Below are 12,363 nucleotides of genomic sequence, written 5' to 3'. Positions count from 1 at the left end.
TTTTGGCATCTGTGGAGCTCAGTCGCTTTTGTGTGTGTGTGTTCTTACTTTTTGTGGGTTTTTGTTTGTTTGTTTGTTTGTTGTTGTTGTTTTTGAGAGGCAAATAGTGCGTGTGCTGAGCGTGGTTGGCAGGAGGAGGTGGGGAGCTGTCTGGCAGGGAAGCTGTTCAGGACTGGTAGGTTTGGTTTCTAGGAGCATGCGGCATCCGTCCTGTGTGATGCGACTGATTCTTGGGCAGGAACGTTCCAGCTCGTGTGTCTTAAATACCGTAGCTTGTGTAGTGTGTGTTGTGTGGCCTGGGCAGAGTTTGCTTTGGCGCTGTGAGCCGAGAATCTCAGTTAAAGCTGGTGAGCAGCTGGAGTAACGGAGCTGGGAAGAGAGAGTATTGCAGCAGGTACACTCTGGCTGTGAGGTGCCTCAGGGTGTGCTTCTCTCTTGTCTCTGCAGGTGCTTCGTGCAGTCTTGGACAGGGAAGGGAAATCCCCATGTCACGGAGCAGTGAGGGAAGGTGAGAGTGTTTTCAGCCTGGTCATCCCTTATCCAAAGCGAACGGAAGACACTCAGGTGTTTCCCTCAGGGTCTGAGGTGAGGCTGTTTGGGATAGAGGAGCAGTGTGGCAGGTGGTTGTTTGCAAGCACAGTGGTCATTTTGTCCTTTTGTGTTCCCAGGTGGCATGGGTGATGCTGTCTACTCCTTCTGAGCTTGGACTTAATTTCCAGGTACAGAGGCAAGTGGACCGCTGTTTTGAAAGGATACAATTAAAGATGGAGTCGCTTGTGTTGATGAGGGATGGGTGCTAACGCTGGCAGCTGAAAGTTTATCTTCTGGCTGTGTTTTCCTTTGTTCAGGCTGAAACTCAGTGTGCAGTCCAGGACGTCATGACCTGAGCTGCCTCTGGAGTGACTCTGGTGAGTGATGAACAGAGGTAGCAGTTGTTTTTGGGGTGCGGTTGTCACTGCAGTTATTTTCCTACATCCAATAGAGTAAAATTCCAGTTTGCCTTTCAGAGGTGCTTTAAGTGGCTTAAGAGAACAGGTGGAAGCATCTGCCACGTGGGGCAGGTAAGAGGCTGAGGTTAAGGAGGGGATGAGAGTAACTGTCCAAAGGCTGCTGTGGGTTTTGCTGCTGTGGTTGCTTTCTCCTCTGTTTATCAGGTGCCACAGGCAAGGTGGGCTGTGATAGCCCTTAGAACAGGAGCAAAGCAGGTCTCTGGAATGCTGCGTTGTTCCTGAGAAAGGTGTTGTAGAGGAAAAAGGTTGTCTTGCGTGGCGGTTCCTGATGGCGGTCTTCTTCCGTAGGGGAAGAGGTGCCTGAAGCCCCATGCTGTGTAGCCTGAGCACACCTCATTGAGGATGAAGCCTGCTTTCCAGCAGTTCCCAAAACTGTGTTGAGGCTGAAACGCTGTGTCTGTGCTTGGGTTGGGTTTCAAGTTTTCATGCTGTGTTAGGGATGGGTTTCAAGTTGGTGCAGCGGAGGGCCAGGACCCAGTGTCCTGTAGTGTGTTTTGACCCGTCAGCATGGCCTTTTGGTTCTCAGATAGCCTACTCAAGTATGTGATTTTTCCTGCAAGTGATACTATTACTTTGAATTGTTTTTCTTTGGCATGTTGTGCTTTTTTTTTTTTTTTTAATGCTCCTGGATTTTTCTTTCTATGTAAAGAAAGGTTTGAGCTAATTTCAGTTGAAAAAAATCCAGTTACTTGCTTGGTCATATTGTCCTTTCAAGATTAAAAGCTGCAGCCTAAGCATGCGGAACGTTGCTTCTAGAAACAGCCCGATTCTCTTGTCTGCACTCTGCTTGCTGTTGAGCTAAATCAGATTAAAAACAAACAAACAAACAAAAACACACCAGCTGCTGCTTCTCCTTCTGCTCTCTTTCTACTTTCTTGTGCTTTGCCCCTTCCCTTTCCCAGGTGATTGGGCTTGGGTGCTGGGCACGGCCAAACGGTATATGAGCCCCAGGTATGCCATCAGAGAGCTCCTTCTGCCTGGGCTGCTCTTTGGGGTAAGTGCTTTGTTTTTCCTTCAGTCAGTTGCAGGGCTCTTTAGGTGGGTCAGAGTCTACGGACTGATACGTTTCCAAGTAGAGAGCGGTACGCACATCTTTTTAAGGTAGCAACTAGTAGGATCTGGTAGAGTAAAGCAACTGATATAGTACTAGGTGCCTTTATTGCATGCAGTTCTTTCTCAGGTGAGTCATTGTTATGGCATGTTCATGGATAGGACAATAATGTTAGTTTGTGTGTTTGCTTAGTGGTTCTGGGTCCCTCAGGATTTTTGCAGTATTACGGGGCTTACTGTGAGTCTTTGCCTGTATGTCAAATACTATCAAAGTTACAACCTTGGTGGCAAAGTGAGGGAGCAGGGTTTAGGAGAAAGGTATTGTCGAAGCTCCCTGTGTAAGCATGTATCTGAAACCAGCAGCAGTAGGCATGTAAGGTGTAATCTTGTTCAGGGTTAGGGACAGTTTGTTATATTTCTGCAGCTTTTGCCTGTGGTTTTGCTGGCTGTTGAGTCTTTAGACCTTGCATCCTTCTAGATTTTAAGAGCTTGGAATTCACTTAGAAGAGGGATGCTTAGGAGGGGTTGCTGGCTAACTTGTTTTTGGGAAATCGTGGGGTACGGTTCCTTTTTTTGGCGTTACATTTTAATCTCTAGATATATCAAGCCATTTGTGTCACTGTCCAGAGGATTCACAAAGAGCTTCAGCACGCATTGCAAGGGGCTCGACTGCATAAGCGCAGTAGTACGAAGAGACTGAGCAGGGTCACCTTTTTCATCTGTAAAGGATAAGTCTGTAATTACCCCTGCTGGGACTGCTGTGCATTCATGGCTTTTTGGCATTTGTGGACTTGAGGGTGTGTTTCTTTTTTTCTGGCTCTGGTCTCTGTGTCTGAGTCCTCTGCAAGAAGCTGTACTGTTTGCGTGTCCATCGTGGGCATGACCTTCTCTCTTTGTTTCTTGTAGCCCAGGGCATGGGCACGGAAACTTGAACGAAGCACGAGGGTGAGTGGACAGCAGTGTGGGCCCTGAGTTGGTCAGTGGACTGTGTTAGTCTGCTTTGCCTGTTGGGCAAACTACCTTGCGACAGCAGAGTACGTCTCCTGCCACGTTTCTGAGGCGCGCCAGACGTCAGCAGTTCTAGTTCCTGAAATGCTGGAGATGCATCTCTTTGGGGTGTTAGGTGGGCGAAGCGGTGATACTGGGCTGGGGAACACGGGTCTGGGGCTTCTTGGCTCTTGCGGTAGGGGATGAACGAAGAGGAGTGGGTATAGACCGTTTTATGGATTGTCACGTTTGTCTGTTCTTTCTCCTTGATCTAAGCCCCGCGGGCTTGGCTTGGCACAGTGAATGGAAGCGCTGGGTGTGGGTTGGGAAGGTGAGTGGAGAAAAGTTGGAAAACGGGCATTGTTTTTGGTTTGGTAGTCTATTGGTCCACCTCTGGGTGACTCCTCTTTTCCAGGGATGAAGAAGGTACTGGGAACATCCTAGCTGGTCTCTGTGGTCCACATTGAGGATGGATTCTGAGCCCTGAGAATTAAGTTCAGGGGCAAATCTCGGGTGTTGGCAGGGGGAGGCAGGGAGTTGTCTAGGGGGTGTCTATCTGATTTCAGTAGCAGAGCAGGTCAGTTGACTACTGTTTTGTTTCTGAGGAGGGTGCTTCCCTGGAAGAAGTTTGGCTGGCGTGCTGGTGCCTGATGGCACTTTATTTCTGCAGGTGAAGAGGAGCCTTAGGCTTGAAGCAGTGTCCTGGCTAGCCTTTGTGTTCCTTGATGAGGATGGAACCTGCCTCCCAGCATTCCCAAGCTAAGCTGGGGGGGCAAGTGCTATGTTTGAGTTGGGGTTGTGAATGGACCCATAGGGCAAGGGTCTGTGCTTGTAAGTCATTGCAGCGGATGGGGCCTTTCAGGATTGATCAGGTCAGGCAGAGATGATGTGTGGGGAGTTCTGTCACGTACAGCGTGAACACGTGCCAGGCAGGGCAGTCCCAGCTTGTTGTCTGTGCTGTGCTGTTGCTCTTGGTGCTCGGCAGGCCCTGGGGAAGCCATCCTGAGGGTATTGAACACTTGACCTCATCGGAATAATGCTGATGTTCAACTGGGAGCTGAGCACCTCTTGTCTTGCAGTAGGAGCTTAAAGGGATCACTTCTTCCGTGCGTGTAACTTTTATTTTGTATCAAATGTTTCCTGATATGATCATTATGTGTTACGCGCTCCTCAGGTTTTGATATCCTCATCGCCTTCTTCCACTGGACAGATTAGATGGGCAACTTGGTAGCCACACTAAAGGTCCTAAATGCTTGTTTCGTCATCAATTCTGTGATTCTGTGATCATAGGGCTGATCCAAGCACTTCTTGTCTTGCAGTCACAGCTTAAAGAGCAGATGCGTTTTGGGTCTTGTGCATTTTTGGTTTCAGATTGTGTCCGTTTCCATTGTCGCTGTTGTGGAAGTCATCTGGGCTTCAGCAGGAGCTCAGGCTTGGGAATTCATTTCTGAAGCGTTATTCTTAAGGGGTTTGCACTGCCCATCCTTCCGGTCTCTTGTCTTAAAGGCAAGCATTCTATGCGTCCATCATCCCAGTTCTGGCGGTCACTTTCAGTCGCAGGTCATGGCATTTGAGTCTGTCCCTGGGGTGGCCACAGATCATCTGTTCTGACTCACTGTCACTGTAGGGCTTCCCTCTGGGAGTTGTCATTCTGCCTGGTGTCATTCTGTTACGCTCCTAGATTTTTCTTTCTATGTAAAGAAAGGTTTGAGCTAATTCCAGCTGAAAAGAGTTTTTTGTTTGTTTGTTTTTATCTGAATAGAGTAAAACGATCTATTGATGCTTCCTTAGCTGGGCGTAGTGCCCAAGAATGGGGAGAGAATGAATGGCCTCCTGAAAGAATCATACAGCATTATGGACCAGCTACCTGGAACCGGAATGAGGTAGTATGGGGGCCCGAGAACCTATTTGTAATTTGAATTGAATAATTATGTTGCAAGCTGTCCTTGGAATTGTAACTATATATAGTTACAATATATATAATCATAAACCATAAAATAGCTGAACTGGGAGCTGCGGGGTTGATGTGGGAATGTTGAGGTGAAGCTCTGTGGTTTGTAGCACGCAGGAGGTCAAACGAATGTATTGAATGATCTTTGCTGGTCTAAAAGCACACCAATCCCAGCCATGTAAATCCCAGCTGAAGGTATAATAACATGGTAGAGTAGCATGGCTCTGCTCTGAGATGAGACATAATTTGTGGAAGCAGAGCAGAAAAGATGCTTGTGAGTAGATGAATTACTGATCGTTTTGACTCTAGGAATGGATGACTTCAAGGAGGGAGCTCCTTCAGATATCAAGACATTGCTCTCCGAAGTAAGACAAAGGTTTTGTCTGAGAGAAAGGGAACAAAAAGTTAACCATTCATGTGTTTGGGTTTCTGTGTGGTTTGTTGTTGTGTTTTTTTTTTTTTTTATGCACATTTAAAATGAAGTGACTGTTTTTGTGCTGGTTACATGCGGTGTCTTTTATATCCATTTAAATTACGTTTACTCTGGGAAAATGTTAGGCAATAATGGAATAATGAAAGTTAAACTTGATTTTGTTGTTACACCAGACTGAAGCATGATTTGAATCAAGTAATTGGAATTACAGTAGGCTAAAATTGCTGAAAAACGAGTTTGGAAAGTTGAAATGCATTTATTTCCTATTAAAGCTTAATTAAAACATTTGGTTGTTTTCAGTTAAGAACTACTGGATTCATAAATGTAATACACAAATGAGAACATTTATGAAGTTTAATATTTAAACCATACCATTTTCAAAATACAGAATTGTTAATTTTATTGAACAAGTTTTCCAGTTTTCAAGCAGTGACCTTGCAAACAGTTCAGGTAATCGGTGACCCTTAAAAGCACAAGCCAGTGTTTTCAAAACAAAACAAATCTCCTACTTAAATATCCCTTTTCTAGTGATCTTCTAAGAGGTTAATTACTAACCACCGTTTGCTGCTTATGTTACCATCCTTATCCTCCATCCTTCACTCCTTATCTCTTCTTCTCTTAAACTTCACGTTGCCACTGTTGTTTTCAACCTTTCCTCTTGGATGGATGGAGCAACATGAAACAACTTTTCTAGCCAGAATAGAATAATTTCTGAATTTTATTTATGTGTTAGCATTCTTCATTCTGGTTGTGTCAGTGGTCCGCTGACTTAACTGACCAGCAGCCTGCATTCCCTGCCACCAGCCCCTAACCAACCCCCAGAACAGAAGAACTGAGCAACCATTCTGGAAGGTTCTGGTGGTGAATGTTGTCATGAATATATGAATGTTCTTTACCCTCTTCCAGTCTTAATCCTATTTGTACTTTTTTTCTTTTTTTTTTAATAACCTCATTGGAAGAAGTAGCTCTATACATTTGTACGGGGTCACAGCGGCTGCTGCTCAGCAGGCATTGATCTATGGAGGATGGCACTGTTAGCCCACCGTGTTGCTGGAGGGCAGCCACTAAGCGATGACCTATGAACCAGGTCATCACCTACCAACCAGGTGATTGTGATGACCCATGGTGGCAGAGACCAAACTGTCCTTCAAGAAGGCCCCAGGCTCACTGCATCGTCCGATGCTGAGGGGTCTTCATCTCCTCCCTCCCAGCTGGGCATGGTTGTCTTCTGCTGAGGTACCCCGGTACCACAGGGCACTGACCATAGCATCTGCCTGGGAGGGGAAGTACCCGTACTCTGAGATGGAGAACAGGAGCGTGCTCCTCCCCGATCTTCTTTCTGAGGACTTCACCTGGGACAGCCAGATCCCCAGGCTTATCGTGGGAGTGCTGTTCTTAGCGGATTTTTCAGGTGGGTTGGGCACGGTAGAGCCTCCCCGGAAACGAGCCATTGGGACACACCAGGCCCTCGGGGGCCCTGGCCCGTAGATGGCACAGCTATCTTGTCGCTCTTGAGGACTCCTGCTGTGATGGCTAAAGAGAGCACGGATTGGCTTCTCTTGCGATGCAGCGACTGACAGGCGCTTAGGCTTGGCAGCATGGGACTGGCTGCCAGGCCCTGTGGCCCACGTAGACATGTCCTGATTTCTGCCTGTTCTTCCTGCAGGTTTCACTTCTTTGTCAGAGAAGTGTGTCCAGCAGAGCGGCACAGACAGAGGTGCTGACGAGCTGGCACAAACACTCAATGACTACATGAGCGACGTTTTGGAGGGTAAGAGCCATGCTGCCAGGCTGTTGTATATGGGGCCCTGAGGTTGCTTGCGGAGGGCAGAGGCAGCCTTGCTGCACCAGCTGCTCCTGCCTCCTTGGAAGGGCTGTGGAGCTCACTGTGGCCTGGGGGGACAGTGGGAGCCGTGGGGCTCCCGTGGCAAGGGAGGAGCGCAGCAGGTCTCTTCTGCTGCCCACTGTGATGAGGGAGGCCCCAGTGGACTGCAGGCTGGCAGACGTGCCTCCAGGCAACAGGAAGGGCTGGAAGGACTTTGCAGGGAATTACAGGCCCGTCAGCCTGATGTCAGGATCAGGGCAGGTTACAGAGCTGTGTTTGGGATTTAGTATGAGACTAACGTTGGTATCACCCTGATGTTTTAATTGTTGCAGAGCAGTTCTTACACTAAGCCAAGGACTTCTCAGGTTCTTGCTCCGTCCTGCCAGCAGGCAGGCTGGGGTGAAGAAGAAGCTGGGAGGGGACAAACCCAGGACAGCTGACCCAAATTGGCCAAAGGGCTAATCCACACCATATGGCATCATGCTGAACAATTATATGGGGGGCTGGACGGGGTGGGGGGTCTGGCTGCTTAGGGATAGCCTGGGCATCAGTCAGCGGGTGCATTGTACATCGCTTGTTTGTACACAGTATTATTAGTTTTCCTCTCCTGTCCTCTCCTGTCCCCTTTCTATTCCCTGTATCTTGCAGTTCACTCTCATTCCTTGTCAAGTTAGAACAGTTGTACCTTGGTGCTAATGACCTGGAATTACTGGTAGGTGAGGCATGGTGGGGAGGGAATATGGGTGGTTGGTAGGGGTAGCATCTGTACCTTTTTGGAAGTGTTTCTTGTTTTGTTTTGTCTGAAATGCAAAGAAGTAGACCCTCAGGTTGTTTGGGAAGATTCTGATCTGCCCAGGATGGCCTAGTCATTGTTCCCAGTGTAATGTTTTCTTTGTGTGTTGGCCCTGTTTCACTTTCTACTACCCTTATACACACTTTGCTCTGCTTTTTCCAAGCCCCTTTACTCTGAGGCATTCTTTGTTGCTACCTAGCTGCCTAAAGATCTTTCCTTTCCAATGAAATTCTTGTCTGGTACTTTATTTCTCTGCTGTGTTTCACTGCCACCAGCTGTCGTTTTTCACTTCTGCTGGGCTGACTTTCTGCATTTCCCTTCGTAATTTATTTTCTCCTTTAGAAAGTACAGGACCATTCCATGTTGTTCCTGACAGTGATGTCAGCCTAGCATGTGGTGGGTGCCTCCATGGAGGGCTCTGAACCCAAGCCTAAACCTAAGTACGCTGAGAGCCAGTGCATAATCTTGAATTACAGCTCGTCTTGACACTGGGGGAAATCCAGTGATATTTACCTTTGCAGTTGTGGATCAAGTTGTTACTGAATCCTGTTCTTAATGTTCTGAAATGCTTTTTGGCAGAAAGCCAACTAAAATGGGAGACAGAAGAGATTTTGCAGCTTCCTGTGCACAAAGCTGCAGCCTGCTTGTGAGAACAGTTGGCTGATGCTTGAACAGCACTCAAGTGGTGCTTTAACTCCTAAACCAAACACTCATCAGTGTGTGTTGTGTTTACAGGTAACGAAAGGAGCAATACTATGAACACGTCTACCATTGCTGATAGCGCTGCTATATCATGTTGGGATTGTCAGTGTTAACCAAAAGCTTTTATTCATGTCTGGGAGGAGGGGGAGAAAGACACATTTCTACTGTGGGTCCAGCATTTCCAAAACCTTGCTACTGGACAGTCCTTCCTGTTGTCTTCCATGTTTCCTGTTGGGAGCTTCTGCAGCCAGTATGCTAACCCAGACACTTCCAAACATATTTGCTGCAGTATCGTGGCACACCAAAATGTTAGTTTCATAAACCATTTGGTGAATGGTTGTAGGAGGTGTGAAAGCAGTAACATCGAGTTTTGCAGAGTTTTAGTGTGATTTGGAATATCCTAGAGCAGTTTCTCCCCTGGAAAGGACTGACACTGCTACTGCTGTGACACTGCTACTGCCCTGCTCTGTTACAGCCAGATAACTCTGGGAGTGCTACCAAACTTGTGCGAGCTTTGGTTAGACCAGAATGAAGTCCTGTACCCAGCTGCACACTGTAATAGCAGAGAAGTCCACATCAGATTCTGTGACATTTTGTTCATGTCCAGCTTGGGCTCTAGTGGTCTGATAAAACATGTCATTTGAACTGATTCAATCTTGAGGTATGACACGTATTCCTCTGATTGTTAAATGTCATGCTCTGCATGAGTGCTTTTTCTTCGGTAGGGCCTACAGCGCAGAGCAACCCCTCATCCCAGTGAGCTGAAGGTTATGAAGAAAGTTGTTGAAGTTCCGTGCAATGAGGTACATGCTGCAAAACCCGGCACAGACCTGAATTCACCTAAGTCAGAAGCAAGTGCTGTTCACTAAGAAATGGATAACTGTACAGAACATGTTGCAGATGGGGGAAATGGAGAGGCAGTGTTTGTAAGCTGGGCAGAAAGAACTTAACTTTTGGGAAATGTGAGACTGGACTGAGCATGGATTGCTTGCATTTCAAGAGTTATAAGCTACCTTGTGGTGTCTGCTAGGACCACTGAGACAGCACAAGATACAGCAAGGATACAGAAAAGGCCATAACGGGGAATGTGTGCCTCAATGCCGCTTCAGTCACAGAAGAGGGAGAGAAAAAGAAGGCTTTGGGAAATGGTGTCAAAAGCCTTGCTGAAGTCAAGGTAGACCACATCCACAGCCTTTCCCTCCTCCACTAAGCACGTCGCTTTGTCATAGAAGGAGATCAGGTTCGTCAAGGAGGACCTGCCTTTCATAAACCCATGCTGAGTGGGCCTGATCGCCTGGTTGCCCTGCAAGTGCTGCGTGAGGACTCTCAAGATAATCTGCTCCATGAGCTTCCCTGGCACTCAGGTCAAACTGACAGGCCTATAGTTCCCCGGGTCTGCCCTCCGGCCCTTCTTGTAGATGGGCGTCACGTTTGCTAGCTGCCAGTCAACTGGGACCTCCCCCGATAGCCAGGACTGCTGATAAATGATGGAAAGCGGCTTGGCCAGCTCCTCTGCCAGTTCTCTCAGTATCCTCGGGTGGATCCCATCCGGCCCCACTGACTCGCACACGTCCAAGTGCCGTAGCAGGTCGCCAACCATTTCTTCATGGATAGTGAGGGCCACGTTCTGCTCCCCATCCCCTTCCACCAGCTCAGGGTACTGGGTATCCAGAGAACGACCGATATTGCCGCTAAAGACTGAGGCAAAGCAGGCATTAAGCACCTCCGCCTTTTCCTCATCTTTTGTAACAAGGTTTTCCCCCGCATCCGATAAAGGAAGTCCATTTTGCATTGATGGATTTAGCTACATATATGGTAAAATATCCTAATTATCTGGGATGTAGACGAGAACCTTATGAGCAGCAGATGTAAAAAGGAAGATATCGCTCAAGGCCAACAGGTGAGGGAAGGATGAACAACTCATTAGGGAAGGATGAACAACTTGTTGGCAGGAAACAAGGCAAAGACAAGCAAAAAAGGCCTAAACTGTCCAACAGAAGGTCAAAGGCCACAAAGGTCAAGAGAGCTTAACCTGCTCTTCCTCGTTGCCTTCATCCTGAAAGACCCCTGCCCACGACCACCAGGCTACATTGCGCAGGTGCAGCCGGAAGGAACTAAGGGCAGGCAGTATAGAAATGAGTACTTGGAAGAGGTCCGCCTTTTTGGGGAAATCAATGAATATGTATGAGAGCTCATGTAATATGTAACAGTATTCGTGTATAAAATTGTGAGAGACGAGCGGGCAGGCGCGCACCTTTTTCAGGGAAGCCATTCCCAGTGTGTCCGATGCACCGCAATAAAGCGTACCTACTTTACAACCTTATGGTTGTGGAGTCTTTTCCGCGCGTCGGTTAGGGCTGTGCTTAGGGGAGAGAGAAAGCTCGGGCTCCCTTTGTAAGTGGAGCTGTGAAATGGCAGCTAAAGGAATTTGTGGACTATGAAAAGCCTTCTGTTGTGAGCACTGTTAACCGCCATCTAACAGTCACTCGCCTGAGGCGATCGGCTCTGGGGCAGATGTATTCCACAGTGGAGTGGGGATCACAGTGTGCAGCCATCAAAGTAGCTGAGGGAACCACCAGAAGCCGGCAGCCCTCACGAGGGCAGCTAATGAGGCTTTGCTGGAGCCAGGAGTGCCCCCCTAAGTCACACAAAGGCAGCCCCTGAGGACTGTGGCTCCTCACCTAAGGCTTGCTGGGCAGCACTTGACGGATGGGCATGAGGAGAAGCTAAAGAACATCATCGAGGGAAAGAAAAAGAGCATCATCACCAGCCTGGGAAGGGAGCCGCAGCCAGGGCAGGGGTCTGGCCCTGTGTCCGCGGTGGCGGGCTCTAGAGCCCAGGCCCTAGGGAACAGCCTGCTGGGGTCCCCGTGCGTGGTGTCCCTGGCTGCCTCCTGCCCTGGTGCCTCAGTGACTGCAGCGCTTCACCTGCCTGCTGGCCTTGGCTGCAGATGAGCAGCTCTGGGGGACCTCTGTCCTGCAGCCCCAGCAGCATGAAGTGCCGGAGCTGGTGGTTGCCCCACACCTCTGCCCGAGCACTGAACCCTCTGGCAGATGCCTTCCCCAGCTGCTGCACCTCCCCAGCAAGGGCCAGGTGCAGCACTGCTACCACTCCAGCCCCTGCGGCCACTCCAGCCCAGTACAGGCACCTGTGTGGTGCTTAGCTGCCAGCCGGGTTAAAGGATCGATGGGCCGAGTTCAATCTCGTGCCACTATACAAGGCTAAGTGCTGGCTCCTGCTCTTGGTTCACAGCAACCTAATGCAGCCGCCTAGGCCTGGGGAAGAGTGGCTGGAAGTGTGCCCAGCAGAAAAGGACGTGGGAATGCTGGTTGATGGCTGGCTGAACGTGAGCCAGCAGCGTGCCCAGGTGTCTCATCCTGGACGGCATGAGAACTAGCGTGGCCAGCAGGACTAGGCGGTGAGATCAGAGCACGTGATGACACTAGTCACCCCAGGACTCTGAAAATGTGCCATTTCCAGTTCCAAAGCCAAAGTCGCAGGTGTTTTCTAATGTCTCCCTATGGGCAGGATTTTTGGATGTGCTCTAAATTGTGCTCGCTCTCTCTGTCTATTGGATGTGTGACCACGTTTTCAGAAGGACGGAAAATGCAA

Source organism: Netta rufina (assembly GCF_964035555.1).
Source record: "Netta rufina genome assembly, chromosome: Z".
NCBI lineage: Eukaryota > Metazoa > Chordata > Aves > Anseriformes > Anatidae > Netta > Netta rufina.
Note: the sequence above shows the minus strand (reverse complement) of the source record.